General features: G+C 39.4%; 1 pseudogene; it reads right to left on the reverse strand.

Moving 5' to 3' along the window:
- Positions 1-5,278: 5,278 nt before the first annotated feature.
- Positions 5,279-7,594, reverse strand: LOC130844401 (serine/threonine-protein kinase 38-like; annotated as a pseudogene).
- Positions 7,595-15,209: the final 7,615 nt, after the last annotated feature.

A 15,209-nucleotide genomic window follows, 5' to 3' on the forward strand; every position in this document is an offset into this window, starting at 1 on the left:
CTTCCCAGACCAGGGATTGAACCCATGTCCCCTTCATTGACAAGTGGATTGTTAACCACAGCGCCACCAGGGAAGTCCCCATTCCAATTTTATATTTTCCCTCACATTCACCATCTGGCACTCTATTCCTTTATTGCAGAATCAAGTTTCCATGCAGTGTAATTTTGCCTGATTAACTTCCTTTATTATTTGTTGTAGGACAAGTAAGCTAATGATGAATTCTCTCAGCTTTTAATTTCCTGAAAAAAATCTTTATTTTGGAGGATATTTATATAAAATAAAAGCCTTTAGTTTGGAGGGTATTTTTATTTTGAAGGATATTTTATGTAAGTCCAAGTTAACAGTTCATAACTTGCCTTGATGTGGCTTCATTGTGTTCAGTCCGCTTAGGGTTTGTGATCTTGAATTTGGGGGTTATTGTTTGGAATTTCGAAAAATTTCAGTCATTCTTTGAATAATTTTTAAATTATCCTCTTTTATTCTGGGACGCCAACACACAGATGTTATACTGCTTGATAGTATCCTATAGGTCCATGAGGCTTTGTTTTTGTTGTTGTTGTTTTCCTTTTTTCCCCTCTTTGTGCTCAGTTAACAAAGCTTCTGTTGTTGGAACTACCATAAGACTCACCTCATTTGTTTCCCTTCTCTTAGGGATCAGTCTTGTCTGTTTATCCAATTTGGGTGTTTCAGGTTTTGTCCAGTTCTCTAGTTGCTCATAAGAGAAGAGGCAAATCTGGTCCAAGTTACTCCATCATGGCCAAAAAGCGGAAGTCTCAGCTTCATTTTTAAGGAAATACAGTAATCAAACCAGACATAAGAGTACCATTAAACTACCAGTCGCAGCTGATAATTTCACTTCAGACTTCAGTGGGAAAATACAAGTAGAGAAGAATGCTCTCATGTTTCCACTACCAAACCTGCAAACCTACCTATATTTACCCCATTTTACCATCTGCCTTCTATTTAAAATTGTAGAAGTATCCCTGATCTATTAGACTCATTTCTCTCTTGTGCTCTGGATCCCATTAAAATTTTCACTCCTTTTATCATTCTCTCCCTCATATCATGAGTCTCTTTCTCTATGGCCCACTCCATCAGCATATAAACTTTGTGTAACCTCTCTCAACTTAAAAGCAAAGATCCTCTCTTCACACTCACATTAAACTATAACCTTATTTTTCCGCTCCCCTTCACGGCAAAAGTTATCAAAGCAGTAGCCCATATTTACATCTCTTCTTCCTTACCAGCTTCATAACCTCTTCAATCTGATCCGGTCTGGAAGGTCTTCTGCAACTATGCTGAACTTACACATCAGTTCACTGTTGCCAGTTACAGTGGTCAATACATGGTGCTTTTATAACTTGATCCTTCACTAAATAACATTCAACACAGTTGACCACTTTATCCTACTTAAAACACATTTTTCTCTTGCTTTCATGAAACTCTGAACTACTTGTTCTCCTTACTTCACTGGACTACTCTTTGTCTTTCCTTGCTCAGTTTTCATCCTCGGTCTAACCTCTAAATGTTAGATTGTCTCAGGTCCTGATCCTCTGCTTGCTTCCTTTATCTAATAACACTTCCTTAAGTCACCTTAACTATGTCCATTATTTTAAATGACTACCTGTGTGACATCTCTACTTGAATATATATTAGGCATCTCAAATTTAACATGTCCAAAATGGAATTCTGTTTAACTCCTCCTTCCATCTAGTTGCTTTATTCTTCTTTTACCCTCTCCATCCAATCCAACAATAGGATGCTGTTCTACTTCTTTCCGTTTCTATCCCCATCTCTCTAGTCCCAGCTACAACTTTCAGGGAATGAATGGTGATTAAACCAGTTAGGCAGGATTGGAAAATTATTACTGAGGAGTAGTGGGAGATAAATGTAGGTAAGGCAGTTTGGAACATGTTTTGGAGGTCTTGGGATGACAGATGGAACCTTAGTTTAGTGGGGAGCAGAGGGAATTATCCCTCCTCAGCACCATTTTCCTGAAAAGTGATATTTTTAAAGAATTTAAAATATGTTTATGACAGTTAAGATTATGATGAAAAGATGCTAGTGAAAGAAATGTGAAAGTAATACCAGGAGACAGGTGGAAAAGGTAGTCACAGGACGGTGTCTTTAAAAAAAGTACTTAGGTGGGGCCTGCCCCAGACTCCTTCCTTTTGGTGTTAAAATCTGCCTGCCTCTGTTGACAGTTTGGGGTGTTGGACCTTATCCTGTAGGAAACTAGGAGAGGTGGAAAGCTTCTGAGCAGAAAAGCGACATGGTTAAAACTGTGCTGTGGGAAGAATGACCTGACACTAAGGTACAGGACTAATGAGAGAAGGTAGGAAGACTAATTAGTTATTATAGTAATCAAGACATGAAATTAAAAGGGAGTCCAAAAGAAGAGATTGATGAAGGAGATAGTAAGAACAAAGAATGGAAGGAGTGCAAGAGATAAAAACAAGAATCAAAGGTTTTTACTCAGGGTGTCTGAGCGCTGATGACTTAAGAGACTTGTGGTGTCTTTATTATGACAAAGTATATTAGGAAGGGAGACTGTTTTGTGGGTAATATGATAGGTTATGCCTGACAGTTTTGAGCTGATAGCTGTGAATAATAGTTCTTATGTATGGCTTTACTTGGTGTAATTCTTTGGGTCATTCACCTCCATGCAAAATAGTTTTCTAAAGATACATCTTAGTCCCTTCTCAACTAAAAAACCCCTTGAGGATACATACGAACATCTTTGTTCACCAACAGTGTTTAGCATAGTGCCTTGTTCATTGTAGGTGATTTGTTAAAAGATTATAAGTAAAGTTTATGGTTTGTTTACAGCCCAGGCTAATTTCTTTTAAAATAAGGTTATTTAGCATGTATTTGTATAAAGAACATCAGTCAGAGTTAGAATACCTGGGCCCTAGCCTTGCTTTGTTCTTGACCAGATCTGTGGCGAGGGCAAGTTAAAGTGTCTTTGGACTTAGCTTCCTCAGCTATAAAATGAATAGTTTCATCTAAATCTCTGATTCTCTTCTCCCACTCCAATAATCCCCCTTCATGCAGCAAATATTATTGTGACTTTGGAAAACTTGGTTCACTTCCTCAAGCAACCAGAGATATGTCTAGACTTGAGAGTATGCAATTCAAATAATACTTATATTTTGGCAGAGTACTATGAGAGGCAAAGGTCATCCAGTCCAAGCTTTTTAAAAAAGTTATTTAAAAAATTTTTTTAATTGAAGCATAATTGATTTACAGTGTTGTAGGTATACAGCAAAGTGATTCAGATATAGATATATTCTTTTTCAGATTCTTTTCCCTGATACAGTATTAAAAAATATTGAATATGGTTCTCTGTGATATACAGTAGGTCCTTGTTGCTTACCGATTTTGTGTAGACTAATGTATATCTGTTAATCCCAAACTTCTAATTTATCCCTCCCCCCTCCTTTCCTCTTTAGTAACCATAAGTTTGTTTCCTATGGGTCTGTGGGTCTGTTTCTGTTTTATTTATAAGTTCATTTGTATCACATTTTTTTAGATTCCACATATAAGCATTATCATATATTTTTCTTTCCCTGGCTTACTTAAGTATGATAATTTCTAGGTCCATCCTTGTTGCTGCAAATGGCATTATTTCATTCTTTTTTATGGCTGAGTAGTATTCCATTGTGTATATATACATCTTCTTCACCCATTCATCTGTCAATGGATGTTTAGGTTGCTTCCATATCTTGGCTATTTAAATAGTGCTGCATGAACATTGGGGTGCATGTATCTTTTCAAATTACTGCTTTCTCCAGATATGTGCCCAGGAGAGGGATTGCTAGATCATATGGTAGCTCTAGTTTTTAAAGGGACCTCCATACTATTTTCCATGTTGGCTGTACCAATTTACATTCCCATCAACACTGTGGGAGGGTCCCTTTTTCTCCACACCCTCTCCAGCATTTATTACTTGTAGACTTTTGATGATGGCCATTCTGACCTATGTGATGTCATTGTAGTTTTGATTTGTGTTTCTCTAATAATTAGCAATGTTGAGCATCTTTTCATGTGCCTTTTGGCCATCAGAATGTCTTCTTCAGATAAATGTCTATTTAGACCTTCTGCCCATTTTTTGATTAGGTTGTTTTTTGATATTGAGCTGTGTGAGCTGTTTGTAAAATTTGGAGATTAATTCTTTGTCGGTTGCATCATTTGCTAATAAGTAGGTTGTCTTTTCATTTTGTTTATGGTTTTTTCTTTGCTGTGCAAAAGCTTTTAAGTTTTTTGTTTTTTGTTTTTTTGTTTTTCTTCTTTTACTATTTTCACACAGTTTATTCAGAAGTTTGAAAGTGAAAATGTGGGCATTCCCCCCTAAAACAAATTATCCCCTACCACTCCCCAACACACAGACTGTCACCCTCTTATTACTTCTCATTATCCATGCTTACCACACACTCTTGCAAAACACATGGGGGTCAAGACCCCAGCTATTTGGTAATCCAAAAATACTACAAAGTTTCACAAAAGAATCTCACTTCCTTTTCACTAGCAAACCATGAATGAAAGAATGAGGGGCTTCAAACACATTACCTTCATCCAGAGTTAATACTTCCCTAATATTATTCTTTTTTCTTCTTCTAAGACATTAAAACCCAAAGCAGTTTCACTTACTACTGTAACTCTGATATTCCATTTTTCTTTTCTGAATGGCTAAGCGAGGACATATTTTCCTTTCATAGCTGATGTTAACAACCTCAAGACTGGCAGAAAGCAGTGTCCCAGTTGTTGGCCTGGCTATAACACCCTGCAACAGACAAAATTACCACATAGGTGCAAATGATGCTTTAGGAGTTATCAACATTTTTAAAAGTAATAATGCGTTAGTATGGACCCTCCACATTTTTCTGATGCAGCACAAGTCCTCTAAAGGAAGTGGCAGCTATGAAAGAAAAGGCACTTTGTGCTAAAATTCAGAGGGTCTCTCTTGAGAGAACACCACAGCAGAGAGGCCAGGTCAGCCCAGGCCTGCAGGTGACCCTTTAGGGTGGAGAGGACCATCCCCCAGGAAGGCATCTGCAAAGGAAAAATTTGTAATCATGATTCCAAGGCAAAATGGTTACTTAGAGTTGGGAGGGGAGAAATACTAAGAGAATACAAATGCAGTTGCACCAAAGACTGAGGAGTGAACTTTACACGGATTTGTAGGCTAGCTCTGCACTTTGTATTGGGCTGGTTCCTTCACCACTTGGAAGGAGGTTCTGGAGACAGAGCAGGAGCAGCACCTTAGGCCAAGAGGGCTCTAGGCCTCCTGCTTCTGCCCGGGCTCTCCTTGCTGTGTCCCAGGAATAAACTGAGGTCCTATTGGCAGCACTTGTGGGTATTGCTGGTCCACGGCAACATCCAAAGGGATTTTCCGATACAGCCGTGAAGAGGAAGTGAGGATTTTCCATGTGATCCCGGACTCCTTGGCAATGCCCAGTGGCTTTCTGGGCCTTCTAAGAGCAACAGTGGATCAAGCTGGTATCCTCCCATCAACACTGAGAAAAGCAGCATGAGTACTTTAGATGGGCAGAAGGAAATAAATCAAAATGGACTGAGGGTCTTTATCCTAGTACCATAAATAAAGTGCACCATGAATGGAGGCTATAAAAAGCCACTTGCCCGAGGCTGAGGTCTGGGGAGAAACTACCATCACCACCCACTCAGAATGGTGGATCATTTCCTTCAGCCAGATGCTGGCTGCTGAAGCTTTCTTTATTGCTTTATTTCCTTAGTACTATGGAACTTTTAGCTGTAAAGAAAAAAAAATACTTGGTGGGCTTGGCAGGAAGCATGTCACAAAATCACAAGAATTGGCTGATACTCAGTAAGTATATGTTACAATCTCAATGTTGGATGATGGCTGTTTTCCCCCCTTCGTTCTGATGAACTTAGGAAAACTCAAGTTTTTTTTAAAAAACATCTAAAGAAGCAGGACAGCTGTTTATGGCCGATGCAGTAGAAATGGTTGTCTTTGTTCTACAGGTCACCAGGTTCATTATGGAAGAGAATCCACTTCCTATCACATTTCAGGAGAATTTACCGTGACACGTTGGTGGGTTCCATAAACTTCTCACAAAAGAGTATGTGAGAAGATGACCATGATGTTGTACAAAGAACTGCTCGATTTAGGATCCTATTTCAAGGAAACTATTTTGCTGCTTTCATGTAGGAGGGTGTTGCCCCCCCCCCCCCCCCCCCGCCCCCCGCCCGGCGCAGTCAGGCCCTCAAAGCGCTTGTACGTGTAATTGATGAAGACCCAGTCTTTGTTCTTGTAGTCAGTCTCAGGGTGATTACTTGTTGCCACTATTGGCTTAAGGATATCGGATTCTGGAAATTCATCGAAGTTTGAGGTATCATCAATGCTTTTGATTTCAATACATATTGCAGCAGGTCTCTCTCTGATATGTTCCCAGTCAACACCTTCAAAAAAAGAATTACTTTTGATTTCCTCAACTCCGGGGGCTCCAATTCTATGTTCCCATTCACAGCAGAATCTCAAAATTAGATCCTTGGCTTTCTCAGAAATAGGAACTTCTGGAGGAAAAGTCAGAGTTTCTTTCCAGTTCATCACCTTCTTATACGTCTCTTGAGGGGTCTCAGAACAGAAAGGTGGGTAGCCGATGAGCATTTCATACATGGTCACCCCTAGCGACCACCAGTCACAGAGCTTGTTGTACCCGGTCTGCATGAACACCTCACGAGCGATGTAGTCAGGAGTGCCTACTGTGGAGAAGGCTAGCTGACATCTATTTCTTTTCCAGGTTTCTGCTTTCCTTTTAGAATTCATGTTCTGAAAAGTGAAATCACTGGGGAGGCTGTGGTTCAGATTCCTATAAAATTCTGTCCTATGTGCCTTTTTCAGTCCTGTGCAAAGGCCAAAGTCAGAAAGCTTCACGTGGCCCTTGCTGTCCAGGAGAAGGCTGTCTGGTTTGATGTCTCTGTGGATGAATCCAAGTTGGTGGATGGAGTCTATGGCTAATACTGTTTCTGCTATATAAAACTGAGTCTCCTCTTCTGTCAGTGTGTCTTTTTTCATCAACAGGGTTATCATGTCCCCTCCAGGCAGGAACTCCATGATTAGGTAGAGGTTTAGCTTATCCTGAAAACTACAGAACATTTTCACAACCCACAAACTGTCTGCTTCCACTAGAATGTCGCACTCCGCACGAATGTGGCCAACCTGCTCTTCTTCAAGCATATCTGCTTTACGGAGTATTTTCATTGCATACACATGTCCTGTATCTATCTTTCCTCTGAACAAGCCGCACCTCACCGAATGCTCTTCTGTCTATTACTTTTAAGGACTCAAAATCTTCCAGTCCAAGTCTTGTTCTCTTCAAATGAAGAAACTCTGTTTCCTTCCGGGCATGTGCCGATCTCTTGAGTCGTTTCTCTTTGTCTTTTAGGCCTTCTTCTTCCATCACTTTTCTAACTTCTTTTGTCTCAGCTCTCGTTCTTCATGTTGAGCGATAAGGTTGCTATAAAAATTCTCCAGTGTCACTTTGGTCATCGTCACCCTTTCCTTTGTGTGATTACTCATGGCCGAGCAAGGTGTTGAGCCTGTCATTGCCATGGCGGAGCCCCGGGGGAGACAGGGCCAGGGTGGGGGGCACGGACAGCCGCAGACACCGGCCGGGCGGCCAGTCTCGACGTGCGGAGAGGCGAGACCCCAGAGGCAGCAGCCAGCCGACCAGAGGAGTGCAGGGGCCGCACCAAGGGCTCTGAGGTAGGGGCCGAGGGGCGGTTGCGGGTGCGAACAACAGGAAGCGCACCAACTGCCGGAAAAGACGGCATGCGGAGGAGCCAAGGCAGCTCAGTCCCCCGCTGCGGAGACGGGCTGGCGCGGCGGCCGCTTTAAAGTTTGATAAGGTCTTTTTAAAAAATTCCGACTAGTTTTGGAGACTATTTTTTTTAAGGTCATTTACTCATTTTAAAAAACATTTTTATTTTGTATTGGAGTATAATTGATTAATAATGTGTTAGTTTCAAGTGTACAGCAAAGTGATTCAGTTATACATATAGATGTGTGTATTTTTCAAATTCTTTTCCTATTTAGGTTATTACAGAGTATTGGGCAGAGTTCCCTTTGCTGTACAGTAGGTCCTTGTTGGTTATCTATTTTAAATATAGCAGTGTGTACATGTCAAGCCCAAACTCCCAATCTATCCCTGCCCGCTACCCTTCCCCGATAACCATTAGTTTGTTCTCCAAGTCTGTGAGTCTTTTCTGTTCTGTAAATAAATTTGTATCATTTTTTTTTAGATTCCACATATAAATGATATCATGATATTTGTCTTTGTCTGACTTCACTTAGTATGATAATCTCCAGGTCCATCCATGTTGCTACCAATGGCATTATTTCATTCTTTTTAGTGGCTGAGTAACATTCCGTTGTATATATGTATCACCTCTTCTTTATCCATTCATCTTTCGATGGATATTTAGGTTGCTTCCATGTCCTGGTTGTTGTAAACAGTGCTTAAGTGAACATTGGGGTGCATGTGTCTTTTCAAATTACAGTTTTCTCCAGATATATGCCCAGGAGTGGGATTGCTGGGTCATATGGTAGTTCTATTTTTAGTTTTTTAAGGAACCTCCATACTGTTCTCCATACTGGCTGTACCAATTTACATTTCCACCAACAGTGTAGAAGGGTTCCCGTTTCTCCACACCCTCTCCATCATTTATTGTTTGTAGATTTTTTTTGTTGATGGCCATTCTGACTACTGTGAGGTGATATCTCATTTTAGTTATGATTTGGATTTCTCTAATAATTAGTGATATTGAGCATCTCTTCATGTGCCTCTTGGCCATCTGTATGTCTTCTTTGGAGAAACGTTTATTTAGGTCTTCTGCACATTTTTTGATTTGGTTGTTTTTTATTATATCAAGCCCCATGAGATGTGTGTAAATTTGGAGATTAATCTCTTGTCAGTCACATCATTTGCAAATATTTTCTCCCATTTTGTAGGTTGTCTTTTCATTTCGTTTATGCTTTCCTTTGCTGTGCAAAAGCTTTTGAGTTTAGTTAGGTCCCATTTGTATATTTTTATTTCCATTACTCTAGGAGATAGATCAAAAAGGATATTTTTGTGAATTATGTCAAAGAGTGTTCTGCCTATATTTTTCTCTAAGAGCTTTATAGTATCTGGTCTTACATTTAGGTCTTTAATCCATTTTGAGTTTATTTTTGTGTATGGTGTTAATGTTCTAATTTCATTTTTTTTTACATACAGCTGTCCAGTTTTCCCAGCACCATTTACTGAAGAGACTTTCTTTTCTCCATCATATAATCTTGCCTCCTTTGTCGCAGATTAATTGGCCATAGGTGTGTGGGTTTGTTTCTGGACTTTCTATCCTGTTCCATTGATCTTTCTGTTTTTGTGCCAGTACCAGACTATTTTGATGACTGTAGCTTTGTGCTATACTCTGAAGTCAGTGAGCCTGATTCCTCCAGCTCTGCTTTTCTTTCTCAAGATAGCTTTGGCTATTCAGGGTCTTTTGTGTCTCCATACAAATTTTAAGATTTTTTTTTTGTTCTAGTTCTGTGAAAAAATGCAATTGGTAATTTGATAGGGATTGCATTGAATCTGTAGATTGCCTTGGGTAGTATAGTCATTTTGGCAATATTGATTCTTCCAATCGAAGAACATGGTATACCTTTCCATCTGTTTGTGTCATCTTCAATTTCTTTCATCAGCATGTTATACTTTTTGTAGTACAGGTCTTTTGCCTCCTCAGGTGCATTTATTCCTAGGTATTTTATTCCTTTTTATGTGCTGGTAAATGGGATTGTTTCTTGAGTTTCTCTTTCTGATCTTTTGAACAACAAAAGAATGTATAGAAATGGAACAGATTTTTGTGTATTAATTTTATATCCTGCAGCTTTACCAAATTCATCGATGAGCTCTGCTCATTTTCTGATAGCATCTTCAGGATTTTCTATGTAGAGTATCATGTCATCTCAAACAGTGATAGTTTTCTTTCTTCTTTTCCCATTTGGAATCCCCTTGTTTCTTTTCCTTCTCTGATTGCTGTGGCTAGGACTTCCAACACTATGTTGAATAAAAGTGGCAAGAGTGGACATCCTTATCTTGTTCCTGATTTTAGAGGAAATGCTTTCATTTTTTTTTTTTTACCATTGAGTATGATGTTAGCTGTAGGTTTGTCATATATGGCCTTTATTATGTTGAAATGTATTCCCTCTATGCTCACTTTCTGGAGAGTTTTTAACATAGATGGGTGTTGAATTTTATCAAAAAGTTTTTACTGCATCTATTGAGATGATCATATGGTTTTTATTCTTCAGTGTGTTGATGTGGTGTATCACAATGATTGATTTGTAGATATTGAATAATCCTTGCATTCTTAGAATAAATCCCACTTAATCATGATGTATGATACTTTTAATGTGTTGCAGGTTTCTGTTTACTAATATTTTGTTGAGGATTTTTGAGCCCATGTTTATCAGTGATATTGGCCTGTATCTTTTTTTGTGTGTGGTATCTTTGTCTGGTTTTGGTATCAGAGTGATGGTGGCCTCATAGAAGGAATTTGGGAGTGTTCCTTACTGTACAATTTTTTGGAGTAGTTTCAGAAGGATAGGTGTTAACTCTTTTCTAAATGTTTGATAGAATTCACCTGTGAAGACATCTGGTCCTGGACTTTTGTTAGTTGGGAGTTTTTAAGTCACAGTTTCAATTTCAGTACTTGTAATCAGTCTGTTCATATTTTCTATTTCTTTCTGGTTCAGCCTTGGAAGATTGTACCTTTCTAAGAAGTTGTCCATTTCTTCCAGGTTGTTCATTTTATTGGCATATAGTTGCTTGTAGTAGTCTCTTATGATCCTTTGTATTTCTGTGGTGTTCATTGTAACTTCTTCATTTCTAATTTTATTAATTTGAGCCCTCTCCCTCTTTTACTTGATGCATCTGACTAAAGGTTTATCAGTTTTATTTATCTTTTCAAAAAACCAGCTTTTAGTTTTGTTGACCTTTTCTATTGTTTTCTTAGTCTCTATTTCTGCTCCCATCTTTATGATTTCTTTCATTCTACTAACTCTGGATTTTGTTTGTTCTTCTTTCTCTAGTTGCTTTAGGTGTAAGGTTAGGTTGTTTATTTCAGATTTTTCTTGTTTCCTAAGGTAAGATTGTACTACTATAAACTTCCTCTTAGAAGTGCTTTTGCTGCATCCCATAGGTTATTTTTTTTTTAATTTTATTTTTAGTTTTTTATTCTTGACTGGGTTGGGTCTTAATTGCAGCACATAGGCTCTTTGTTGAGGCATGTGGGATCTTTTGTTGTGGCATGTGGACTCTTTGTTGCAGTGTGCAGGCTTCTCTCTAGTTGTGGCTTGCAGGTTTTCTTTTCTCTAGTTGTGGTACACAGGCTCCAGGGTGCAGGAGCTCTGTAGTTGTGTTGCGAGGGCTCCAGAGCATGTGGGCTCTGTAGTTTGCAACATGCAGGCTCTCTAGTTGAGTCATGCAAGTTCAGTAGTTGTGATGCGTGGGCTTAGTTGCCCCTCACCATGTGGGATCTTAGTTCCCTGACCAGGGATCAAACCTGCATCCCCTTCATTGGAAGGGAGATTCTTTACCACTGGACCACCAGGAAAGTTTCCATCCCATAGGTTTTGAATCATCATGCTTTTATTTTCATTTGTCTCTAGGTATTTTTTGATTTCCTCTTTGATTTCTTCAGTGATCCATTGGCTGCTTAGGAGTATATTTTTTAACCTCCACGTGTTTGTGTTTATTACAGTTTTTTTCTTGTAGTTGATTTCTAATCTCATAGTGTTATAGTTGGAAAAGATGCTCTATACGATTTCAATTTTCTTAAATTTAACCAAGGCTCGCTTTGTGGGCCAGCATGTGATCAATCCTGGAGAGTATTCCATGTGCACTTGAGAAGAGTGTGTATTCTGCTGCTTTTGGATGGAATGCTCTATAGATATCAGTTAAATCCATCTAATGTGTCATTTAAGGCCTGTTTTTCCTTATTGATTTTCTGTCTGGATGATCTGTCCATTGATGTAATTGGAGTGTTAAAGTCCCTCTCTAGTATTGTGTTATGATTGATTTCTCCCCTTATGGCTGTTGGTATTTACCTTATATATTGAGGTGCTCCTATGTTGGGTGCATATATATTTACAATAGTTAAATCTTTTTTGGACTGATCCCTTGATCATTATGTAGTGTCTTCCTTTGTCAATTTGTAGTGTCTTTATTTATTGACTGCATTGGGTCTTCGTTGCTGCACAGAGGCTTTGTCTAGTTGTAGTGAGCAGGGGCTACCCTTCATTGTGGCTTCTCATTGCCATGGCTTCTCTTGTTGCAGAGCACAGGCTCTACGCACATGGGCTTCAGTAGTTGCAGTACATGGGCTCAACAGTTGTGGTGCACAGGCTTAGCTGCAGCATGTGGTATCTTCCTGGGGCAGGGATTAAACCTGTGTCCTCTGCATTGACAGGTGGATTCTTAACCACTGCGCCACCTAGGAACTCCCCAGTCTTTATTTTAAAGTCTATTTTGTCTTAAATGAGTATTGCTACTCCAGCCTTCTATTGATTTCCATTTGCATGGAAAACATTTTTCCATCCCTTTACTTTCAGTCTGTATGTTTCCCTAGATCTGAAGTGGGTCTCTTGTAGACAGTGCATATATAGGTCTTGTTTTTGTATCCATTCTGCCAGTGTCTTTTGGTTGGAACCTTTATTCTGTTTATGTTTAAGATAGCTATTGATATGTATGTTCTTATTGCCATTTTATTAATTGTTTTGGATTTGTTTTTGTAAGCCTTTATTCCCCTTCCTCTTTTCTCTTTTCTTGTGATTTGATGACCATCTTTAGTGTGGGTTTGGATTCCTTTTTATTTTTGTGTCTGTGTTATCTATTGTAGATTTTCAGTTTGCAGTTAACCTAAGGTTTTGATACAGGAGTCTATATAGAAGCAAGATTGTTTTAAGTTGCTGGCCTTTTAACTTCAAATGCATTTCCAATATCTTGCATTTGTGCTCTCTTCTCCTGATTGCTTGTTTTGATATTAAATTTGTGTGTGGATGATTTGCTACTTTTACTCTATGTTTGCCTATACTGGTGAGCTTTTACATCTGTAATTTTGTTTCTAGTTGTGGTCTTTTCTTTTCTGCCTAGAGAAGTTCCTTTAGCATTTGTTCCAAAGCTGGTCTTTTGGTGCCCTTGTATGTTATTTGTTGCTTTTTCCCTTGTTGCTTTTAATTTTTTGTGTGTGTTTAATTTTTGTCAGTTTGATGTGTCTCAGCATGTTCCTCCTTGGGTTAATCCTGTATGGAACTCTCTGAAGTTCCTGAACGTGGGTGACTCTTTCCTTTCCCATGTTAGGTAAGTTTTCAGCTATTATCTCTTCAAGTATTTTCTCAGGTCCTTTCTCTCTCTCTTCTCCTCCTGGGACCCCCCCCATAATACGAATGTTGGTGCATTTAGTATTGTCCCAGAGGTCTCTTAGACCCTCATTTCTTTTCGTTCTTTTTTCTGTATTCTGTTCCATGCAGTGATTTCCACCATTCTGTCCTCTAGTTCACTTATTGGTTCTTCTGCCTCAGTTATTCCACTGTTGATTCCTTCTAGTGTATTTTTCACTTCAGTTATTGTATTGTTCATCTTTTTTTGTTCTTTATATTCTCTTTGTTAAAAACTTCTTATAACTTCTTGCTCTGTGGCATCCATTCTATTTTGTGTTCTTGGATCATCTTTATGATCATTATTCTAAACTCTTGGGTATATTGCCTGTCTCCATGTTAGTTGTTGCTCTGGGGTTTTATCTTGTTCCTTCATCTGGAACAGATTCCTCTGCTGTCTCATTGTCTAAATTTATATTTGTATTTTTATGTATATGGAAGGTTAGTTATGTTTCTCGACCTTGATAAGTGGTCCTCTGTAGGGCATATCCTATATGTCCTAGCATTTGAGTCCCCTGTTGTTGCCCAAAGGCCAGGGACCACCTTGTCCCAGGGTAGGTTTTGACCTATGGTTGCAGACTCAGTTCCACAGGCTGCAGGACTGTAGTTTCCTTGCTTCTGCTTTACACCCCCAGGTGGATGAGGCTGGTGTAGAAGCTTGTGCAGGCTTTGTTGGGCGGGCAGGGAGTGGGGGGGGCAGTGCCTGCCCTCTGGTGAACAGAGCTACGTCTTGGCCTTCTGGTAGGCAGGATTGTCAAGGGACATGTCTAGAGGGGGCTCTGGGCTCAGGAAGCGTTTAGGCAGCCTGACTGCTATTGGATGGGGCTGTGTTCCCACCCTGTTGGTTGTTTGGCCTGAGGTGTCCCAGCACTGGATCCTTCAGGCTGTTGGCTGGGGCCAGGTCTTAGTGCTGTATACCCAAGCAAAATATCTGCCTCCAACAAGAGTTCCAGTAGATGAACACTCCCCAGTATTTCCACTACCAGCTTTTATATCCCAGAGGGAGCCACAGCTGCCCCCTGCCTCCCCAGAAGACTGTCCAATACCAGCAGATAGGTCTGGCCCAGGCTCTCATGAAGTCAGTTTTTGCCCTGGCTCATGAGACCTTGGGTGCACCCCTCCTGGCATCTGCTACACCTGCTCCTTCCTCTTCAGCTCACAGTAATATTGTATCTTCCCAAGGTTTTTTTTTTTTTTAAGTTCATTTACTTTTAACTTTCTCTCATCATCCAGTAAAAGGCATTATTATACCTTACGTTGCTCCTTCTACAAAGACTTATTTTTCCACATTTTATCAAATTGTTATGCACTTAAATTCTTTTTGTTTTTTGTTTTTTTTTGGAGGCTAGGATGTGAGAGTACAACTAAAAATATATTCAAATAATTTTCACTGGGAAGTCGAATGATTTTGTCATCTTGCCACCTGGGAAATATCATGGATCACTGCAGAAAGCTTATCTAGTTTACTGCTGTTTTATATGTGTGCTGGCAAAGCTGTGAAAGGCAGCACAGTGAAGTGGTTATGAGCTCTGACATTGGAGTTAGACTACCTAAATTCAAATTCCAACATCCCTTCTTTCTACATGTGGGATGTGGAAACTTATTGTATCTTGCTAAATTTCAGCATCTACATACTTAAAATGAGGAAAAATAATAGTACCTACCTCATAGAGTTGTGTGGAAAAAATGAGGTAATCTGCATAAGAGGATACTACCGCCCCATCCTAAGTACAACCTACAGATTTAATGCAAT

This window comes from Hippopotamus amphibius, chromosome 2 (genome assembly GCF_030028045.1).
Source record: "Hippopotamus amphibius kiboko isolate mHipAmp2 chromosome 2, mHipAmp2.hap2, whole genome shotgun sequence".
In the NCBI taxonomy this organism is placed as follows: Eukaryota; Metazoa; Chordata; class Mammalia; order Artiodactyla; family Hippopotamidae; genus Hippopotamus; species Hippopotamus amphibius.